The sequence below is a fragment of the Episyrphus balteatus genome, chromosome 2 (genome assembly GCF_945859705.1).
Source record: "Episyrphus balteatus chromosome 2, idEpiBalt1.1, whole genome shotgun sequence".
Taxonomy (NCBI): Eukaryota; Metazoa; Arthropoda; class Insecta; order Diptera; family Syrphidae; genus Episyrphus; species Episyrphus balteatus.
Window position 1 is genome coordinate 75,882,463 of NC_079135.1, and position 22,475 is coordinate 75,904,937.

General features: G+C 24.5%; 1 long non-coding RNA gene across 1 annotated transcript; it reads right to left on the minus strand.

The window, feature by feature from the left end:
* Window positions 1-1,117: 1,117 nt before the first annotated feature.
* On the minus strand, window positions 1,118-16,699 carry LOC129910645 (uncharacterized). The gene is made up of 3 exons (XR_008771537.1): window positions 15,335-16,699; window positions 15,176-15,270; window positions 1,118-3,596 (listed from the first exon to the last, which is right to left on the minus strand). It is a non-coding gene; the product is annotated as an uncharacterized LOC129910645 (long non-coding RNA).
* Window positions 16,700-22,475: the final 5,776 nt, after the last annotated feature.

Genomic DNA, 22,475 nt, shown 5'->3' on the forward strand with positions numbered 1-22,475 from the left:
TGTTAAGTTATGCATTACAAAACGTGTTGATACAATTTTTTTTGTCTAATTTCAAAGCTTGTGAAATTTATTTTTAACTGTTTCTGGATAAAATAAATAAATTATTTAACAGAACAAAGTTTAAGATATCAAAGATTAAGAGAAAGCTTTAAATTTCTGATAAATTAAAGATATCTATACCTCTACAGAATTAAACCTTAAGACCCTAACCTTTATCAAGTGCAATTTTTCTTTCAAAATACTGAAGTAACAGTATTTGGATTTGCATGACGTCTTTGTTGAAGTTGAATGATGTCTTCAAAAAATTAGAAATACGAAACATTATGAATATAATAAGATTTGTCTATACGTGACGGTAATTTTGTCTGTACGTGACGTTAGAATGCATTATACACTTTTGCCGAAGGACAATTCTTTTTTCTGTCTCCATGTAAGTGGCTTTCACTTCAAACTTGAACCTAGCCATTTTCTCTCCAAAGGATTTTTTTAAACATATTAATACTAGGTAGTTAGGTACCGCCATTGAATAATTACAGTTGTAAATACCAATGGCACCGCTCGTATAAAAAATTCGGAAAACTGATTTTTTAAAAGTCTCTTCGACTTTATTAAGTAGTTATCGATGATGAATTTTTTTGAAAAATTTTTAAAATGTTTCGTGTAAAAAAATTTATTTAAAAAATTTCTGATTTAAGTCGTTTAAAACGTCGTTGTCATCAGCCTATAAAAGGACCGTGGGGAGTACATGACCGTGAAAAGTCCGGCCGTCCAGCCTTTTTGATGAAAGCCCTTAGTGAAAAATAGCCATTAAAATATTAGTATTAAAATATTTGACCGAAAGGCATAGTTGGCTATTTTAACATTTTTATTAGCTTAAAATCGGCTGAACCAGATACAATTTTTTAAAGTTCGGTTAAATATTTGTGCAACAGGGTCTTATTTTTGGATGAAGAAATCAAATATCGGACCTCTTTTGAATTTGTAAATTTTAAGAACTAATTTTGAGTTAATTCTTTTTTTTTAATTTACATATCAATATTTGATTTTATTTAAAATAAATCTCAGTAACGTAAACTAAGTTCTTATACACACAAATTATATATACATAATTGTGTTTATAAAAAATAAGTACCAACACGATTTGTTAAATTTACTTAACCTCACTCAAAAGTAAAATAGGAATCACTCCTTTATTGAGTGGGATTAGTTATAAAGAATCCTTTCTATTCATAATCTCATTTCTTAAGTTTTAACGACAAAAGTTACAATCTAACTAAAAACTTTTAAAAAACCTACAAACATTTTGTAGTAGGTACATAAAAATAACGCGACATTTATACTTTTCATAAAATCACACACATGCAAATAATTAATGAAATTAAAAAAAAAAAAAACAACATCTATACTATTATTTGTTTAACATGTTTCACATATTACCCAAATACAAACAATAGAAATAAAAAACATTCTTTTCTTTTTTATTCTTATTCAAATGACAAGTATTTTTTTTTTTTAAGTTTTAACCAAGTTTAACTCATTTATAGATAAAATAAAAAAATTAAAAAATATTTCACAACCATTTACATAATTAAAAATAATTTCATCTACAATGATTGTTTTATTTCATTATTTATCTTGATCTTTTTTTTAATTATTTTTTTTTTCAATGTTTACAACAATTTTTGGTAAATTTTATATTATCAAAAAATCATATAATAAATAACTAATATTTATTTGAATTAATAGAAAAAAATGTGTATATATTATTGCTTTTGTCATCAACACATTCATTATACCCATTTCATTTGTTTTTTGTTTTTGTATTCCTTTCACCAACATTGTATTTTTTTAATTTTATTTTTGTAATAATTGAAACAGTTGTGTTCATTCAAAGTTATTTGTATTATAAAATTAACTGTTTATGAATTTCGTGTTAATATCTATTTTGTTTTTATAAATAATTAATGCAAAAAGTAAAAATTGTCGTCTTATTTTCATAAAAAGAAAATTTAATAAACAAAAACAAAATATTTTGAATTTAAAAACTTTTTTTTATAAAAAATAAGTGACCTCTGTTCTAAAATTCAAAGCTTTATCATTTGTTGTTTGTTTTATTAAATTTTTAATATAAGTGTGTATAATATAATAATTTTTATATGTAGATAAATATGTGTTAATTAAGTTTGCTTCTTTTTAAGCTTACCAAACTTTATTACCAATTTTGAAAAGTGTATTTCTGATTTAATCTAGATAGTAATTTATTATTTTTTTTTTTTGTTTTGCATTGTTTTTTTTTTATTTCTTGAACATTTTTTAACTTATTTGATGGCTATATATAAATATATGTATACAGTATATAATTTAATTAGTAGGTATATATGTTGTTTGTAGTTTTCATTGCGCTTTCGTTGAAACAGGGATTTGTATTAATTAATTTTGTTTGTTATTTAAAAAAAAAATAATATGATAGTACATTGTAATTAAACATAATATGTATATATGTCAAAAAACATATACAGATGTATATATGCTTTGTATATATTTATAAAGTTAGTTAATACAGTTATACTAAAAAAAAGTTAATTGAAGTCTAGGTCATAGTTGTATAATAATTCATTTATAAGTTATATTAAATACATATATATAGAAGTTTTTTTTAAATTTTTGTTTTGTTTTTTTTTTTTTTTTGTTTATTCACTATAAACTATTAAATTTAATTCAATATACTTAGGTAGAGGACCATTGCTTTCAATTAGTTGTTTGTTTTATTTTTGTTTTTTTTTTTAATTTATTTTTATTTTTGTTATCTAAACACTAAAAATTTACTTATGAAATTCGTAATATTTAAGTTATAAATTTTTTTGTTTGTTAGCTTATGGTATAAAGATACAGTTTCACATGTATACATTACATGCATTCACGACAAATGTTTATAATATATTTTGCATCTAAATTTGTTAATTTTCAAGAAGAGTTTCATACGTTTTTTTGATGTTTCATACATGAATAAGAAATTCAATAACTGTTTGTTTTTTTTTTTTTTTATAAAATTGTAAGTTCATCTCCAAAATACTTTTTTCTTTATGTACACTATTTTAACATTTTGAGTAATTATTATTATTATATTTTTTTATACACATGTGTGTTGTGTACACAAACTACGAATTTTTAAAGTGAAGTAATTTTCATTGAATAGGTACACTAATTTTATAAGTATTTTGTTTTCTTTTTTTTTTATTTTTAGTATATTTGGTTCATGGACTAAAACAAATATTGCATTAAAACAAATCTATTTAATTAACTGTTGTAAATAAAAATAATTAACTCAGGCGTTTTAACATTTTACCTGATTTTTTATAAGTTTTTTTTTGTTTTAATTAATTTTTTTTAAACAGAACTATATACCTACACTCATAAATGTGTTCATAACAATATTATATATTTTTGTATAGTTGTTGTATTTTTATGTTTTTTTTCCAACCATAAGCAAACCATTATTATGAAACTATGGAAGCAAAATCTAAATACATTATGTATAAGAACAAAAATTAATCTATTTGCAATCAGTGCAAAAAGCAGGATAAAAGGTGATTAATCTGAAAATACAAAATATAAAAAAAGTTATTTATTTTTATTTTATAAACAAATATTTATTATTATTTATTACTATATTATAAATGCGTTGATTTTTTTTTTTCCACCATTCACATAATCACTGGCTCTATATGGGAAAAAAATAAAAAACTCCAAACTCAATGGTATATGATAGGTATTGGTGAAGCGGTTTGCACTAAGAAAGGTTTTTACTCAAATCGCACATTTAATAGGGTAAAACGGGGCAAAATGGCAAAATGAAAAAATTATCTAAAATCTAAATGCGATGTTGTAGAGAGTTGATTTTTTTTGCAATAGATAGATAATCATTTTTTATGTCAATGGACTTTTGGTAAAAAATTTTTAAAAATCTAAATCGGTAAGAAATCGTTAGGTTTTGAAAAGCTTATCAAATTGGGGCAAGTTGAGAAAGGGGTGATTACGAGAGAGGGGAATTTTTATGGGAAATTTTGAATATACCAATGGATAGGTGGTGAAAAAATAGTCGAGACGTGTGTTGGGATTTTTTTTTTAAGTAACTGGTTTTTGAGATAGAGAGTTTTGAAAAACACCTATTTTTTGCGTGTTAAAATTGGGTGGGTTTTTATTTTTAGAAATACATATTTCCGAGTGCTCAAAAAATCTGAAACTTATAGGGTGTATAGGTGAAGTATGTATGAGTGTATGTGCAAAAAATTGGAACCGTTGAATGAAATTTTCCATCAAAATCGAGATGAAGAAGTTTTTTGGAGCCAAGTTTTTTGGTCATTTTTTCCCGTTTTTAACCGTTTTTTATTTTTATCTTTTTTTGTTTAACTCATAAATATATGAAATTTACAGGGTTGATAGATTGTTGTTAGGACTATATGTGTACAAAATTTCAATCAATTTTGTATACACAATTTTGAGATAACGGTAAATTAAAGTGTGAGAATTCAACAGGTTATAACTATTGATCTAGAGCAGATAGAAATTTTATTAAACTTTTATGAGCATCCTGATACAATTACCTTTCATTTGGTATATCACACATAACGGTAGACTAACTACAAGCTACACAATGTTAAATCAAGAAACTTGCGAAAACACTCAAAACACCAGTGGAGATCTGTTGATCATGAACAGTCACCAGTGTAGGAAGTACCGTAATCTCAGTCTGGAAATTCCACATGGTTGACTTTAAAAAATTCTAACTTTTCTTGTAGGCAACTTATAAATAAGATTGAACCGTCATGTGAAAGGTGAAACAATAAGCTTTCACATGGTATAAAAATTTATTTAGGTTGTCATTGAAAAAAATTGATTTAATAGCATGAGAAGAAAAAAATAAATGTTTTTTTTGCTTTTTTTGATGAAAATACATTGAGTTCAAAAAATTCTAGCTCTTTTTGTAGATGTCTCATAGACCTGATATATATATATATTTTAAGCTAAGACAATAAGCTTTTATATGGTATAAAATTTTTTATAGGTTGTCATTAAAAAAAATTGAATAAATGACGTGTGAAGATAAATTTATAGGTTTTTTTTGCTTTTTTTGATGAAAATGATTGTTTTCAATAAATTATTTTTATACTTTTTGATCATTCTTAAAATTTTAGTATGGCTTTATTCTTTAGGAAATTTTATAAGCTTTTTAATGGTATAATTTTTTTCTAAGCTTTTCATATTAAAAAATCGATATATTGATAAAAGAAAAGAAAAAAAGTGTTTTTTTTTGGCTTTTTTGTAAAATTTGATTGACTTTAAAAAATTATTACTTTTTTTCTACAAAACTTACAGATATAAATTAAGTCTCAATTTCTAGCTTAAGTAACAAGCTATAATATGGTGCTATTATTTTATTAATTTTTAAACAAAAAAGTTGTAAAAAAAATTAAATAATAATATTTTTTTGTTTTTTTTTTTTTTCAAGAAATAAGAAAATTTAAAATATTACAATCTACCTACACATGATTTGTCACAGTTTCTTTGATACTTGCTTGATTTATCTGATTGAGGTATCAATGGAAAGGTAATATCACATATAAAATTAAAAAAATAAAATCTTTCAAAATTCTTAAAAAAATAAAGCAATAAAGGGTTATATAGAAAAAACAGTTTATTGAGCCCCCATTAAATTTTGAAATTTATCGTTTTAGTTAAAAGCGTTGTTAAACTATTGACGCCTTTAAGTATACATCATTAAAAATTCATTTAATTCACCCTTCTTTAGTTAAAGTGCTTACTTTTAATGGAAACTTTAAATTTAAAACTCTGTTAAAAATATCCTAGGGATTTTTTTATTTTTTTGAAAAATTAATTTGTCTAAATTTAATATTTGTCAAATTAAATATGTATAATAAATAGATACATAGATTTGAATTAAAAGATTTAAATGAAGAATAATAAAACAAATATAAAAACTGGTCCATAAGCGAGGGTATCAAAATGTCAGTGTGTACCAAAAACTGATGCAATTGCAATTTTATGAGATGAAAATATTATCCATCAACGCTTGTGTTTCTTTGAAGTGGAGAAGATGATTTTGTATATTGTGCTGTTCTGTGGAGTAGATCCATTAATTTTTTTGAATTTATGTCCTTTCAAAATCTTTATCTTTAGTGCAATGTTGCAATAAAATGAAAACAGGCTATAAGTCGTTTGTACTAAAACGACAAGAAAACGACTTGCTCTAGGAGCGCCAATTTGAATTAATTTTGAACTTTATAACTTCGTAATTCTGTCCGCTCTTCGCCCCTTTTCCTTAAAGCACGATAATTGCTTTACTAGAACCAGAATTTTGGCGTCCAGAGAGATTCTTTTTTTTGGGTCGTTTTAGGACAACGTATTAGGGAATTTTTGTCATAAATATGTAGATATGAATCTTATTCGATTCTTAGCAATCGTCCGCGTGACTCCTTAATACACCTAAAAAATCTACAATAGAATTTCCAGTTGATAAAGGTGCATAAAAGCAATATTTATTCAGAAGTAGACCGATACAATACATTTATATAACTTCATTGAAATCACATCACAAAATTTACACAAACATATTAGGACTAATAATTTATTTCAACAATCCTTTAAAGAAATGTTATCTAATTTTTCGATGTTTATTCCTTCGGTGGACTATTTTGTTTTCTGTTTCGATTTTGGTGTTTTAACTAAAACGACTTTTAAATTTAATGCTCTATTAGTTAATGTAGTCAAACTTAAAAAACTCTTAAAAGAGACTGAATAAATGAATTTTGTTTTTTAATTTAAAATTCCCTTTTTTAATGGAGATTTAAAGTTTAATGGAGAGTCAATAAATTGGCCCTAAGTACTACATTTTTTACCGCTTTGATTACTTTTCTTATGCATTAATTACACTGGTTTACAAAGGTTTTGTTGCCGAAACAAAAATATACTTTTCTGAAGGTTTTCAGTGTGTTGAACTCGAATCCGAAGTCATAAACAACTAATCAGCTCCCGTTTTTGAGATATTACCGTTAGAAAATGCAAAAAAAACGTTTTTTTGATTTCTTCGGACCTTATTCTTTTGTATAAGGAAAATTGTTTGAGAATATTTAGTAACGGTTTCTATAAAAACTGTTTTCCATCTTTCGATAACTGTATAAATCTTTTCAATATCTTTTGTATTGCCCGAGATATCTTAAAATTAACCCTTTCGGACCCAGCGTTACTCTCATGTAACATATTTTTAAAAATTCGTAAAAAATATTACATTAAATATTTTTTTAGGTTTCGATGGCTCAATTGAAAGATAATGATGCCTAGTTACTGGATTATTAAAAAAATTAGTCAAATATCATACCTTTAATTTATTTTTTATCGAAAAAGGAACTGAATTTCACATTTTTTCTTTTTTTTTGCAAAATTTTTTTTTTTTATATATGGTCATAATTTTGAAAAAAAGATATAAAAAAAGTTAATCCAGAAAGTGTTTTGCGTTTTGGCTTAGAAGAAGTAGCATATATTATTGTTCCATAAAAAAATATTTTCTCAGTTGTCCGACCTTTTTTGGTGGTCATAGGCAGTGCATGTTACTTACATGCAACATGAGAGTAACACATTAGTTTTGCTATTTATTATTTTGGAAAATAACTTTTTGCTATTCATATTTCTTAGTTGTGATGTTTTTGATACGATAATACTGAAAAAACATTTTTTAATATTGATTTTCATAGCTTGGGTTCGAAAGGGTTAAGTAAGTGGGTTTTTCTTCATATATCATAAAGGAGATAATGACGTCATAAAATTTATAAAAATACCAAACAACTGAGGATATCTCGGGCAATAAAAAAGATATCGGAAAGATTTAAACAGATTTAAAAAGGTGATAAATAGTGCTTATAAAAACCGTTACTAAATATGCTCAAACAATTTTCCTTATATAAAAAAATAAGGTCCGAAGTACTGCATACTCTAACGGTAATATTTCAAAAACGGGAGCTGATTAATTTTTTTTGACTTCGGATTCGAGTTCAGCACACTGAAAACCTTCAGAAAAGTATAATTTTGTTTCGGCAACAAAAAAAAAGTTTAATTTTGTTAACCAGTGTTATATATCTAATTTACTATTTTTCTACACAAACGTATGCTTAATTTGACTTATCAACTTTACTGTATGTCAATTACAAGCGTCTTGAAAAATAATTGAAATATGCTTATACGCAATTCTAAGCAAAATTCAAGGTATTTGGTCGGAAAAAATTCATATTCTAAAAACTCTGATTTGATTTCAGAAATCCACTTATTACTTCGGTATTTTTATTTTTAAATTACAATAAATGGGTTCTCAAATAAATCATGATATTTAGGGTCACTGTATGTATTTTGATCAATTAATAATACTGAAAATTAATATAATTTTTGAAGGTTTTATTTGAAAAATAAAATGTTTTTCTCTCACTTATTCTGACCAGCTGCATTAAAAGTTTTTATTTTCATTTCAAATAGTACTTAGAATGTTCATTAATATTGTCCAATATAGTAGAGTAACTAAAGCTCCAAAAGTGGCAGTATTTGAAATAAGAAATTATTTAAAAATTTTAACATGTCCTTTTAAAAACTTTTTCGTAATATAAATTGCATTTATTTTTCAAATTTTTTTAGCCACATTTTTTAAAATTTGAAATTATAAAAGGAAATGTCAATATGTATTACAGTTTATGAAAAAAATTTAAAAGTATTTCATTTTCGAAGAACTTTTTTAATAGAAGTTTTGAAAAAAAAAATTAACTATTTTTTTTTTTGTAAATTAGCTAATTTTTTTTAAGTTCAACATTTAAATATAAAGTTATTTTTTCACCATTCAATAGCCCTTATTGTTGAAAGTAAAATAGCAAAAGTTTAAAGTTCTTATTTGCCAAAGTCTTTGAGAAAATCAATTATTTTAATGCAAAAATTCTGTTTTTATCAAAAAATCCAATGAAAATGAAGTAATTTTTATTTTTTTTTTTTTTTCAAATCTGTAATAAATATTACCTTTTCCTCTTCGGAATTCATCTGATAAATAAAATAAATTCAAATATTACTAGGAAAAAGTTTGAAAAAAAAGCCATTTAAAAATTTTTAGTAAGGTTTTTTTTTACAAAACTCTCAGTTGAGGACCAATTTTTCGAAAAGTCTTGATTATATAGTGAATTTAAATTTATATACATAGAAATGAGATTCTGGTTTTTTTTTAAAAGTGTAGGTATGCAAATATTGTAGGTGCTGCCGTTGGGTTTAAAATATTTTGTTTGCATTTGAAGTCAGTTCGTGAGAAAATTAAAGGTAGTCTTTTACTACCATATATTTGTTTTCCTTAAATTACGTAGAGAATCTTTAGTATCATTTATCTTATGAAATTTAAGCAAAAAAATGGTTTTGTTAAAAAAAATTTAATTTCATCGTTTAAAAAAAAAAAGATCATCAAAATCAGATCTGTTCGGCCGGGTTTTCTAATAATTTGCTTTAGTTACTACACTAATAAAAATTATTGCTTTATAATGTCTACGAGCTTCAAATTAATTTTTCAAATATCATAAAATTTAAAATTTTATAGGTAAATCTATGAAAAGTTGAAATATTGTAAAACACCAGCACATTATTGCTCACAGTTTCCTTAATAATTGCTGGATTTGTATATCAATAGAAATGCAATATGATGTATAAATTTAAATAAAAAAAAAAAAACCTTGAAAATTTTTGAAAAACTAAAGCAAGAAAGTCTTCAATTCCAAAAACTGACTAAATATTACACTTTTAACTGTTATGATTACTTTTTTTTCGCAAACTTGATAAATTAAAAATGTATCCATATCAAACATTATTCTGCGTCAATTACAAGCTTAATGAAAAATAATTGAATTATCCTTATATGTAAAGCAAAATTCAACGCTTTTAGTCATAAAATGAATTAATTTTTGAACTCTGGATTAATCTTAAAAAACAATTAATTATAAATTCGGAAATTAATTTTTGATCATTATAAATGCGATTTTAAATGAAAGATAACATTCAAAGCTTACACTGGTCTGCAAGGAAATCCTCCTTTAAATAAAACTATGTATATTGTATACTTTTCTAAAGGATTTTTGTATGCTGATTCCGAATCCGAAGTCAGAATTGATGTAGTACGTCACGTTTTTCAGATATTCCCGTTAGACAATCTCAAAAACCCATTTTTTTGCTGTTTTCGAAGAAATATTTTGGCATAATGTAATATTTTTCAATTAAAATTCTTACGGTTTTTAAAAGAACTTATTTTTTTCTTTCAAATTAAGTTTCAATCTTCTCAATATCTCTTTTCTTCTCCGAGATATCTTAAGTAAGTTTAGTAGGTTTGGCATATCTTATCATAAAAAAAAACTTATCTTTAAAAATTATTATATCTTTCTCCCTAGAAAAAAAAAATATACTTTTCTAATGGACTTTAGTGTGCTGATTTTGAATCCGAACTCAAAATTTCGGTCAGCTCTGGTTTGTGAGATATAGTAGTTTTAATTGAGATTTTCTAAGAAAAAACTTGATTTTGTGATACTTTAATGCGAATAAATCCTCACGTGATAGAATTTTTTTGACTTCGGATTCTAACTCAGCACATCAAAAATTTTAAGAAAAGTATACTTTTGTTTCTAGGAGAAACAAATTTGAAGCTTTATAAGTCAGTTTATCGAATGGTTTATTACAAATAAGATATTTATAAATACATAGATAAATAGTATATAAAATTACAAAACACGTAAAAAAATTTTTTAATGTATTTTATTATGGTTTTCTTTACATATTTGACTTTTTAAATATAATGGGCGTTGATATTTTACATTTTCCTTAATTAAGGTGTTTTTGTTCATGTTGGATTTACTAAAAAGTAAAGGGTTTCGATATTTCTGCTTTTTTTATAAATCAGTATTTTAAAACATGAGTAAACATTAATGTAAAAGGACATATTTGGTGTGAATCGATAGGCCATATTACGAGGAATAAGTCCTCCAAATTTGAGCTCAATGCTACAAATAGTTTTAATTTTGCACGAGTTCAAATAAATCTAAAAGGTTGATTTTTTAGAAACTACCCACATTTTTCAAAAATCATTTTTACAAAAATGGTACCTGATAGAATTTTTCTGAAACCAGGTTTAGATTCAAGAAAGTCTAATCTGTCATAATATCAAACAATTATTTGAAGGAGAAAAAAAAAGTTAAATTTTGCAGACCAGTGTTATTAGGGAAAGTAGGGGAAAGGCCGTCTGGCCTTTCAGTGTTTAACTGTCTTAAAACCAATAAAAAACTTCTTCTAATTAAAATAAAGGGGCATTAATAGTCGTCTTAAGACCCCGGTTTATCTTAGACTGGGGTTTATAAAATGTTATTTAAAAAGGATAAACTCCAGTCTTTTTTAGTAATAACTTAGACAGCGTCAATGAATATGGCCCATAGTCTTTTTTCATTAAGTTTATTATTTTTTTAGAAACTCTCAAAATTAATAAAAAACACTGAAAAGAAGATAATACGTTTTGAAAAAACATAAAAAAAAACTTTCTTGGCCCCACATGAGGGTAAGACCGCCCTATCAAATTTTGTTGGTAGACAAATTGTTTCTTTTGTTTTAAATTCAATCTATTTGCAATAATAACACACGTATGATAATATTTTCATTAGTGCTTCCTCCAGTCATTTATCTTTCTGGTAACTTTAACGAGTACCATCTTTTTTCACTTTTTTGAGCTACCTATCTGATTTTAATATGTCTTTTAATTTTATCTTTACGACTTTACTTCTTTCGCAGAAAATATTTTTTGAATATTTACTATCTACATAGAAAAAGAAATGCTAAAAATACTACCGATTAACATGAACGATAACATTTGATGAAAAGTCACAAAATTTACTGTCTCAATGGAACTTGCTCAAACTTACAAACGTAGTTGACCACATTGTATATATATTTCTATACTACTATCATGAAGTCGAATTTAGTATTACTTTAAGTCACAACTATTTTGAGGTAGCGATCAGTGCATTTATTTCATACAAATTCTGCTTTTTTAAGCTCCCACTAGAGTTTCTAAGATCGTTTGTCTCCTTGATAGTACTATGGAAATATATATACAATGGTCGACCATACCAGAAGGCACTTATTTTATGTTACAAGTGTTGCCAATATTACTTTTTTTCATGCAACAAAGTGCAACGCACTTAACCCTAGATGAATTTTTAATAAAAAAGAATATTAGAAATTGCAATTGTTTTTGTAGGCTTATATGAAAATATGAATATTTTCAAGCGTATTTAGCAAATATTTTCTTTTCTTTTATTAAATTTTTTTTTTTTTTTTGTAAAATACGCAGATTTTTAAAAATTATATTGTTTTTTAATACTTTTGAGTACTTATGACAGTTTTGTTTTTGAAGTGAAAACTTCTTTAGTATCGTAGTGATTTGAAACAAGATGAAACGAAAAAGCGACACGAAAAATAATTTGATTATAACTTTTTTGTTTTAATAGATAGATAAATTAAATTTATACTGTAGATAGGTAATTAAATAAACTATGACTGTGCAATTTCATTTTCATTCAATTTCTTTTAATTTTCTATTAATTTCATATTCAATATCCTGAGATAATTATCATACAATCAGAAATCAATATTATGTTCCGTCAATAGAAAGCATGAGAGATAATTGAAACAGGAGATGTACCTATAATAAAATTTTTTAGATTCAAAAGTTGATACTTGATCATCAAAATACATAATATTGTTTAAGTTATAATAAACTTTGCATATAAACAAACTCAAACCCACTTTACTGTTAACCCCACTAAAACTTTAACCCCACCCTTATTCCTATAACGTGTCCAAGAAGTAGTTTTTTAAATGATTAAATGTATTCATGTGTACAACAAAAACAAAAAGAAGCAACAAGCACCAAACAGCAAACAAGGACCAACAACAACCAAACACCCCAATAACCAACCAAACAACTTAATAACAAAAAAACAAACACCTAATAATACAGTAAAATAAGGAGAAAAAATGGGTAAATCTCGGAATGAATGTTAGTAGAATTTTTTTTTGCTCAATATCTTCCTTTTGCCATTCTATAACATATCTCAAAAGTCTAGAAAAATCTCATGTTCGCTTGTCGCGATTTCAAGGTCAAATCGCGAAATGGAGATTTTCAAAATTAGCAAAAATAGGCTATGGTATTATATACACATATGATACATGATTTCAAGGTATTTTTTAATGCTGATTCCAAAAAATCTAAAATCAAGACAATCTGACGTCTCTGGAAAAAGTTATACCTGTTTTTCATCTGTCAACTCATATTATTATAACAGTTGCAAACTTACTGCCGAAAAACCCTTAAAAGTTATGGTAGATGAACCAAATTTTGCATGAAGATTTTAAAATCCATCATTATTAAAAATCAAAACAATCCATTACAAAAAATATATATACCTACGAAATAATGGTATTTTTTGATAGAAGGGCAAATTTAAGGATATGCACTAAAGAAGATTCTTGTTCATCTTAGGAATAAGTGCTAATAGGCTAATTTTTTCATTTTAATCTTTGTTTGGATATTCTTTAACTACCCTCAAAAATCTAAAAAAAATCTCATGTCCGCAAGTCCTAATTTTCTTGGTTTGAAGATAAGGTGCATATTTTAAAAAATTAATAAGAAAAGTTTAAATTTGTATATGTATACCAACATAAGCGACATGATTTAAAGGTATTTTTTAACACTTATTCCAACAAAACTCACAAACAAGTCAACCTGACCATCCCTGAAAAGTAATGCACCTTATTCATGTTGATCTGACACAAATATCTGAAGTGAAGTTTTTCAATTTTTTAAAATCTGCACCTTATTTTCAAACCAAGAAAATTAGGACTTGCGGACATGAGATTTTTTTAGATTTTTGAGGGTAGTTAAAGAATATTCAAACAAAGATTAAAATGAAAAAATTAGCCTATTAGCACTTATTCCTAAGATGAACAAGAATCTTCTTTAGTGCATATCCTTAAATTTGCCCCTCTATCAAAAAATACCATTATTTCGTAGGTATATATATTTTTTGTAATGGATTGTTTTGATTTTTAATAATGATGGATTCTAAAATCTTCATGCAAAATTTGGTTCATCTACCATAACGTTTAAGGGTTTTTCGGCAGTAAGTTTGCAACTGTTATAATAATATGAGTTGACAGATGAAAAACAGGTATAACTTTTTCCAGAGACGTCAGATTGTCTTGATTTTAGATTTTTTGGAATCAACATTAAAAAATACCTTGAAATCATGTATCATATGTGTATATAATACCATAGCCTATTTTTGCTAATTTTGAAAATCTCCTTTTCGCGATTTGACCTTGAAATCGCGACAAGCGAACATGAGATTTTTCTAGACTTTTGAGATATGTTATAGAATGGCAAAAGGAAGATATTGAGCAAAAAAAATTTCTACTAACATTCATTCCGAGGTTAAACCCTTATTTGACTGGATTATAACAATAAACATGAAACAATGAACATCAGAGAATAAACAACAATTAACAATCGAAAGACAAAAAACAAGAGGCAGCCAAACAATTAAATCATTATACAACTAAACAACAAAACACTTACAACAAACGAACAATCAAACAAACAATCAAACAAACAATCAAACAAACAATCAAACAAACAATCAAACAAACAATCAAACAAACAATCAAACAAACAATCAAACAAACAATCAAACAAACAATCAAACAAACAATCAAACAAACAATCAATCAAACAAACTAAACAATCAAACATACAATCAAACACAATCAAACAAATAATCAAACAAACAATCAAACAAACAATCAAACAATCAAACAAATAAACAAACATACAAACAATCTAACCAACATTCAACTATATACATAAAACACTATATACATAAAACACTATTTGATTGCACTCATAACCATAGCAGCGAAGCGCTATGCAACGGGCAGGTCGGCTAGTTAATTATAAGTATGTATCTTTTATAACAAAAAAATAAAGATTAATAATAATAATAATATTTTCGTTAGATATATTTTTAGTAAGAAAGTAAAACAAACTCACCTCATTTTTATAAGTATCTTATTCCATTATATTTGTTCTGAAACTCATTCTTTCTACAATGTGTGTGTTAAGTCTCAACATAGTGTTTAAAACATCTAAAAAAAAGTAATTTTTTTTATATTAGAATTAATTTTAAAACAATTAATTTTTCGAACTTACTTAGAACTGCAAAGATTTACGCTTGTTTTAACTTCCATTTGTTAAGTTGTTAAAATGCAGTTCAAACTTCTAGAACATTACTTTTATTTATCATATTTTTTTTTCAATTCAAAATTTTAAATTTTACGTAAATGATTTTTTTTTGTGGTGTAATTTTTTAGCATTTGTATTGTCTCCCCTTAGCTTGTGATTTAATTTTGTTATTAATAATTCTAAACAATCATCCAAAGTTGAACAGATTTTGTATAACACATAAATTTGTATATATACACACATTTATTTGTTTATAATATAAATGTTTTTTTTTCTTTAAATTTTTATATATATAAGTATATATATATGCAATTTTTGGTTTATTTTTTAATTTTGTTGTCAAAATTTAATTTAGTAAAATGGACTTACACGATAAATATATGTATATGTATATATATATTTTCTTTTTTGTATGTAAATAGGGATTTTGTAAAAGGTTCAAAATTAACTAATAAAATAAGTCACGCACTTTAAAATTATGGTGTAAATGAGATTATTTTCTATTTTTTTTTTTCTTAAATTTTTTTTTGTTTTCATTTCATTTAAAATATTGTTTCATTTAAGTTTATAGCGGTTAAATTTCTTTGGTTTTTGTTTTCATATTTTTCCTTAGGTTTGATGTGTTAAGATATACACACAGATTTCTGGATAATCGCAAAAAACGTATTAAAAGAACATTACTTCTGTTGTAATACAATATTAACAGTGTGATACATATTAAAAATGCAAAGATGATTTATTATTTTTATGAATTTATGTTTTTTTTTTTTTTTTTTTTGTAAGCGACTATAGTTTTATTAATAGGAAGTTTTAGGTTTCTTGATGCTTAGTGTTGCCCACATATAAGAAACAATAAATTTCAAGTAAATTGGTTATTTTTAACTTAAACTTTTTAACATTAATTTTTTGGGAGGAAAATGGAAACTTTTAATGCATTTGGGTAGATGCAATGTAGTATGGTTGTTCCAATGAGACATTAAGAATGAATACTAGGAAGACATAAAACAGTGAGCTTATAATTTGGTTTTTTTTATACCTATGTACTTGTTTTTCTACAGTATTTTCCCCTTTTTACAATTCTATAATTATTTTGTTTTTTTTTTCACAAACCTATAGTTTAACTTTTGTTTTTTTTTATATTACTTAAATTTTCAATAAATAATTAAATATAAATACATTTGCAAATAAATGTGCAGTTGTATATATATGATTAATTTTAGTTATATTCATAATTTAATTTGGTTATATGTATGTATGTCAATTGTAATTTGTTGTTGTTTTGGTTTTGTAATAAAACCTTAAAATAACTTTTGTGCAAAAGCACATAAGAAAAAGTTATTTCATTGAATTGTTTTATTTATAACACCATAATTTCTTAGTTTCTATCATACAAGAAGAAATTGTTACATTTTGAAAATTTTAAAATTTATGATTTTTTTTTTTTAATTTTATAATTCTACTTAAAAAAAAAAACATTTTTTTGGTTTTGTTTTTTACATCAACTACATTTCCTTAATATTTGTTTTATATTATTTTTTATTATTTTTAATTTTGTTTTAATAAATTTTATATTATTTTTATTATTATTATTATTATTATTATTGTTCACTAAAGGTTTTCGTAAAATATTAGGATTTTATTTTTTAAGTGGATGGAATAATTCTTTTTTTTGTATTTAAAACAATGAAAGCACCTATTTATTTTTGTTTTAATTCAAAATAATTGTAAAACAATTTGCAGACGAGATACCAACCAATAAAAGTTTATTTTTTTAATAGTAACTAGCATTGAAAGCTTAACTAGAATAATAATAAGAAAACAAAACAAAAGTCTAAGGATAAATATCAAAAATAACGGGAAATTAGGGAAACAAAATATACAAATAACAAATTTTAATCCTTTTTTTTTTTGTCTTTTGGGACGACCAAAAAATCCACAGATAACGGCCACCTTCTAAACAGACTGAAAAGGTCAGAAACTCACTTGAGAAAAATCTCGACTTGATTCACGACTTACTATGAATTCCATCATTAATATTTTTAAAATGTCACCACCTAGTGAATTGATTCTCATGTTAATTGCGGAATTTTTACTAATTGCAGCACTGATTCAATTCTAGTTTCATGGTTTTGAACCAGACTTTGTATTTAATGTGAGTTTTGATTTAATGCTCCTTACCTGGAATCTCAGTCAAGAGTAATGTTTCCTAGAAAATGTTCTTTCGCTCGGAATTAATTGCAGCCAAATGTCGCAGAAAATGTCTTACCATATTTTCTTAAGGAATAGATAACTGCGATTTGGAATAAACATACAAAAACGTCCATATTCATAGACACTGTCTTAGCTGCATCCAAGAAAGACTGGAGTTTATCCTATTCAAATAACATTGGGTAAACCACAGCCTAAGATAAACTGGCGTCTAAAAACGACTATGAATAGTATGAATATGCCCCAAGTGTTTATTACGATTGCCTTTCATTAGGTGCAATCACTTAAGTATCTTAAGCTTTTCCGATAGCTTTGTTTTGTTGTAATTCCATGCCTGATGGGAAGTGTGAAGGCCATCTGGTTCGTGTTCACAAACGTGTCTGATGCTTAGGCATCTTAGACAGCATATTCTATACGAACTATAATTTATTAAATTGTAAGCGCATGCTCTACGGACGCAAACAAAAATAAAGATTCGTTTCGAATTTCTGAATCAAACAATCGACCTGAATGGAACACCAAACTTGATACTTCGTAAAAGTGATGCGACGATAAGAAGTACCAGTCAAACAATTTCGAACTAAAATTCTGCCCAACTAAAAAGAACCAAACTATGTATATGTACTAACTACGATTAAAAAAAACTGTAAGAAAAAAAAAAAACAAAATAAACCATTTAAATAAAAATAAATAAAACAAAATACTTATTTTTTTTTAATACAAAAATATATATTTCAATCAAATAAATTATCAATATAATTTGTGTACTTCTAAAATACAAAATATTAATGTATATTAATTTTTATATGTATAATAATATTGTATATGTGTATAACTTCGAAAGTTTATTTTATTTGTTTTGTTTAAATAAAAATGACGCAAAAAAATCAATAAATTGTATATCACTAAATAAAAGTGTGCTGCTTTATAATGAGCATTAAAACAAAAATATTTATTAAAATAGTTGAAATTATTATCATTTAATTATTAAGGTAATAGTTAAAAGTAAAATAATCTTTTTTTTTTTTGTTTGTTTAATTTTATTTTTGAAATGACTCACAACGACACAACATGTTAAAAATATAACTCTTCGAGGGCATTTAAAAAAATTAAAACCATACAAAAAATATGCAAAATACAAGTATGTAAACAAATACCAGAATATTAATAATATGTATGTACATAATGTGTATATATATTAAAAAAAAAAAAATGTAAATATATATGTTTATGTATATATATAATATGTATATATAAAATCATATTTGAATACATTAAAAATAGAATAAATGAAACGCTCTGATCACAAGCTAAATGAGCAATAATGAAGATTATTAGGTGCAGACTTAATTAAGCGTTTGTTTGTTTTTTTTTTTTTATTTTTTATTTCAAACTTGAGTTTGATAATTTTTTTTTCTTAATTTGTTTAACCAGCAGAAAAACTATACTGTTTTTTTATTATTTTATTGTTAATTATTATAATTATGGTGGATTCAATCTGAAACAAATTTGGTTTTTCTTTTTTATTTCGGCTTTTTCATTGTTTTTGATTGAAACTCTAATAAATTTTATCATAATAATAAATTTAATATAACAAAAGACTAATTTCAAACGAATACAAAAAAATAGAAATGTTAATTTAATTTTTTTGCTCATTCCTACTCATTTATTGGTTGTATTTTTTCTCATCTTTTTATTTTATTAATAGGTTTCATTTTTTCTTTTACAAATTTTTTATAAAGGTACGTACACACATTCAATAAATATGTGTTTAATAAACGTATTAAAAATTTGAAAACAAAAATCTTATATTTTGAGCCTCAATTGTTCATAAAAAAAAATTGAAAAATAAAAAAAAATTGTAGCCTGACCAACTAAAACAAACAATTCACTAAATAAATTGAAGAAAGGAGGAAATGAGTAGTTATTTATCACAGGCGGGACCAATTAAAAAATAAAAAATATTTAATTAAAAAAAAAAAAATAAAGAAATAAAATATTAAAAGCCAAACAAAGAATGAACAACTTTTAAATAAAAGTTAAAAATTTAATTGTATAAAAATAGTATGATGTATACATAGATAATAATATATTTGAAAGGAATCATGTAGATATACGTATATACGAAAAAAATATTGATGTGTAATAATTATAGTTGTAAATAGCGTATTTTTTTAGTTTTCATTTTTGTTTTTGTAAAAATTTGGTGTTTAAAATTGGTTTTGTCTTTTTAATTAAATTTAATTTTTTTTTGTTGTTGTTTATAATAACTTTTTTTTTTATATTTTTATTAAATTTAAAATTAAAAAATATTCCAAATGACAAACTTCGTCTAGACATATTTTTTACTTGTTTTATTTGTTCATATGAGGCAGCATTTTTTATAATTAGTAGATTTTTTTGTGAAATACGTAATATATTTTTTTTTATAATAAGTATGTATATATTTTTTTAGTTTTTCGTTAAGTGGGTGGAGATTGGCGATTTAATTCTTTTTTTTTATTAAAAAAAAACCGCTTTAGTGCTATGGGTAGGACATGCCTGCCAGTTAGGCTAGAAAAGCACTATATTTTGTAAGAATATTGGAAGTATGTTCGTGTCCATACTTAATGATACAAAATATGTAATTATATATCTCAATAATTGTTTTTGTTTTCTTAATTTGTTTTATATAATGAGATAGAATTATTTGCAAATACATAATGTATCTATAAACTGGGATAGGTATTATAGTTTGTTTTTTTTTTTTTGTTATTTTTGTTTTTTTTTGTAAATAGTCAAAAGACTAATAAATAACCTAAGTTTATGATTTTTTGTTTAATTATTTCTGTGCTAAATTGTTAATTATAAATAATAAAAAAAAAAAACAGTTCAGATTTATTTGTACATTGCACCAACATAGCCAACATAACGTTATTTTGAACTAGGTTATTTTTTTTTTTTATTTTTCAATTTCATAAAAAAGTAAAACTTTGTAATTGTTTGAACAAAAAATGTTTAAGTTCTAGAAAAATAACAAACTATATTATTGGATTGTTTTCAAGATGGGTAATTTAATAATTTATTTATGTGCATTTTTTGAGTTATTCAATTTTTTATCGATTTACAAATGTCATTTACAATTTTAGGCTTTTTCCTCCGCAATTGTTTTTTTTTTTTCCTTTTAATTTAAACCTATTAGAAATTTGCTTATTTTCAATATGCAAGGAGTTTGAAACACAATAAGCAGTCTTTAAAAAAATTGAGATTTTATTGATGAATGTGTAAAAGCTTATGAATCTGAAGTCTCTATAAAGGAGAAATGTTACGACCTTTTTATCGAGCCTAATCAAAAAAAAAATATCAAAATTTGGTCAAAAAAAATCTTAACAATCATTTGCTAAACTAACCCGAGGTAGGCATCCAGAATTTCGAAAGTCGAATGATCTTCGAGTGAAAACAATCGATTGTAACCGTTTTATTGCTGCGGGAAAATTCTGATTTCGAAAGGTTCGGAGCAAATAAGGAAAAAAAAATACAATTAACATCTTGCAATAATCTGGGGTGGTTAGCGACTAATATTTTTTTTTTGATAACTGAAAGTTAAAAAAACAAATCTGGTGTTCTTAAGGTTACTAGCACATATTAATGACTTAATATTGTGGCAGCTATTTTACTATCATTTTTAATTAATTGGTTTAAAAAGTATTTGTTTTTTCATCTCTTTTCTTGTGCCCGGTGGTATGCTTCAGATTCATAGCATACACACAGTTATCTGTATTTCAGAACATTAAAATATCTTCAGCAATGTGAAGGAAAATAGAGAAGGCCTGAATGCTCCCTTAAAATCTCGTTCCTACGAGTTTTTTTTTTTTACATGAGAACGACATTACATTACTAGAAAAGACTCAAGTCATTGCAAATGTATATTGATAACTCAAATCGCATAAATGAATATTTACATACATACATAGTAGAAACAAATTTTCTGAACCGTTTTACAGTTTAGTTTAACAATTTAATACAAATTCGCATTCTGTGCAGTACCAATTTAATTGTAAATGTTAAATTTAATAAAATTGTTTTTTTTTTGTATTTTTAATTTTTTTTGAATTACAATAAAGCAGGGGGGAAGAATACTTTCCAAAGATATATATAATTTTTTTTTGTTGCTACATTAATTTTTTTTTTATATTTTTTTTAATATTTTTTACATTAAAAACACTTTTTAATCACAAAAACGGTAAACATCACTGATAACACTTAAGTAACTACTGCCAAATATTGAATAGTTCCTAATTATCTATATATATATATATATGTATTGTATATATATAATTTTTTGTTTTGTAAAAATACATAAGTATTTAAATTTACAATTTTTTTATACACAAAACCTTTTGTAAATTACATTTAGAAAAAAAATTGTTTTGTGTGTTTCAAGTGTGTGGTCTTATTTCAATATTTTTTTTTTTTTTTTTTTTAATGATGACGATTAAAGATTGCCACTTCATTCTCTTTTATAGTATATGACCCGGTTAAAGTTTATCTAACAAAGTACATACATATTTTGTAAAGGAAAAAAGGTTAATAGAACGGTTAGATGAAACCTACTTTGTATTCAAAGTAGTTTTGTTTGTTTTTTTTTTTTTTTATTTAATTTATTTCGTATAATAAATATATACAGAAAATATATCTATATATATAATAGTATATATTTCAATGTATATATTTATTTTGCCATTAATATATTTTTATATGATGTATAATATGCATTTAAAAAATATTATTTTTGTTTGTTTTGAAATTCATGAATATATAATTACAGTTCTAATTTTGTTAAAAAAAAAAAAACATAAAAGATGTTCAATATTGCTTATTAGAATAGTTAATAATATTATTTACTCGTCATCCATTCATA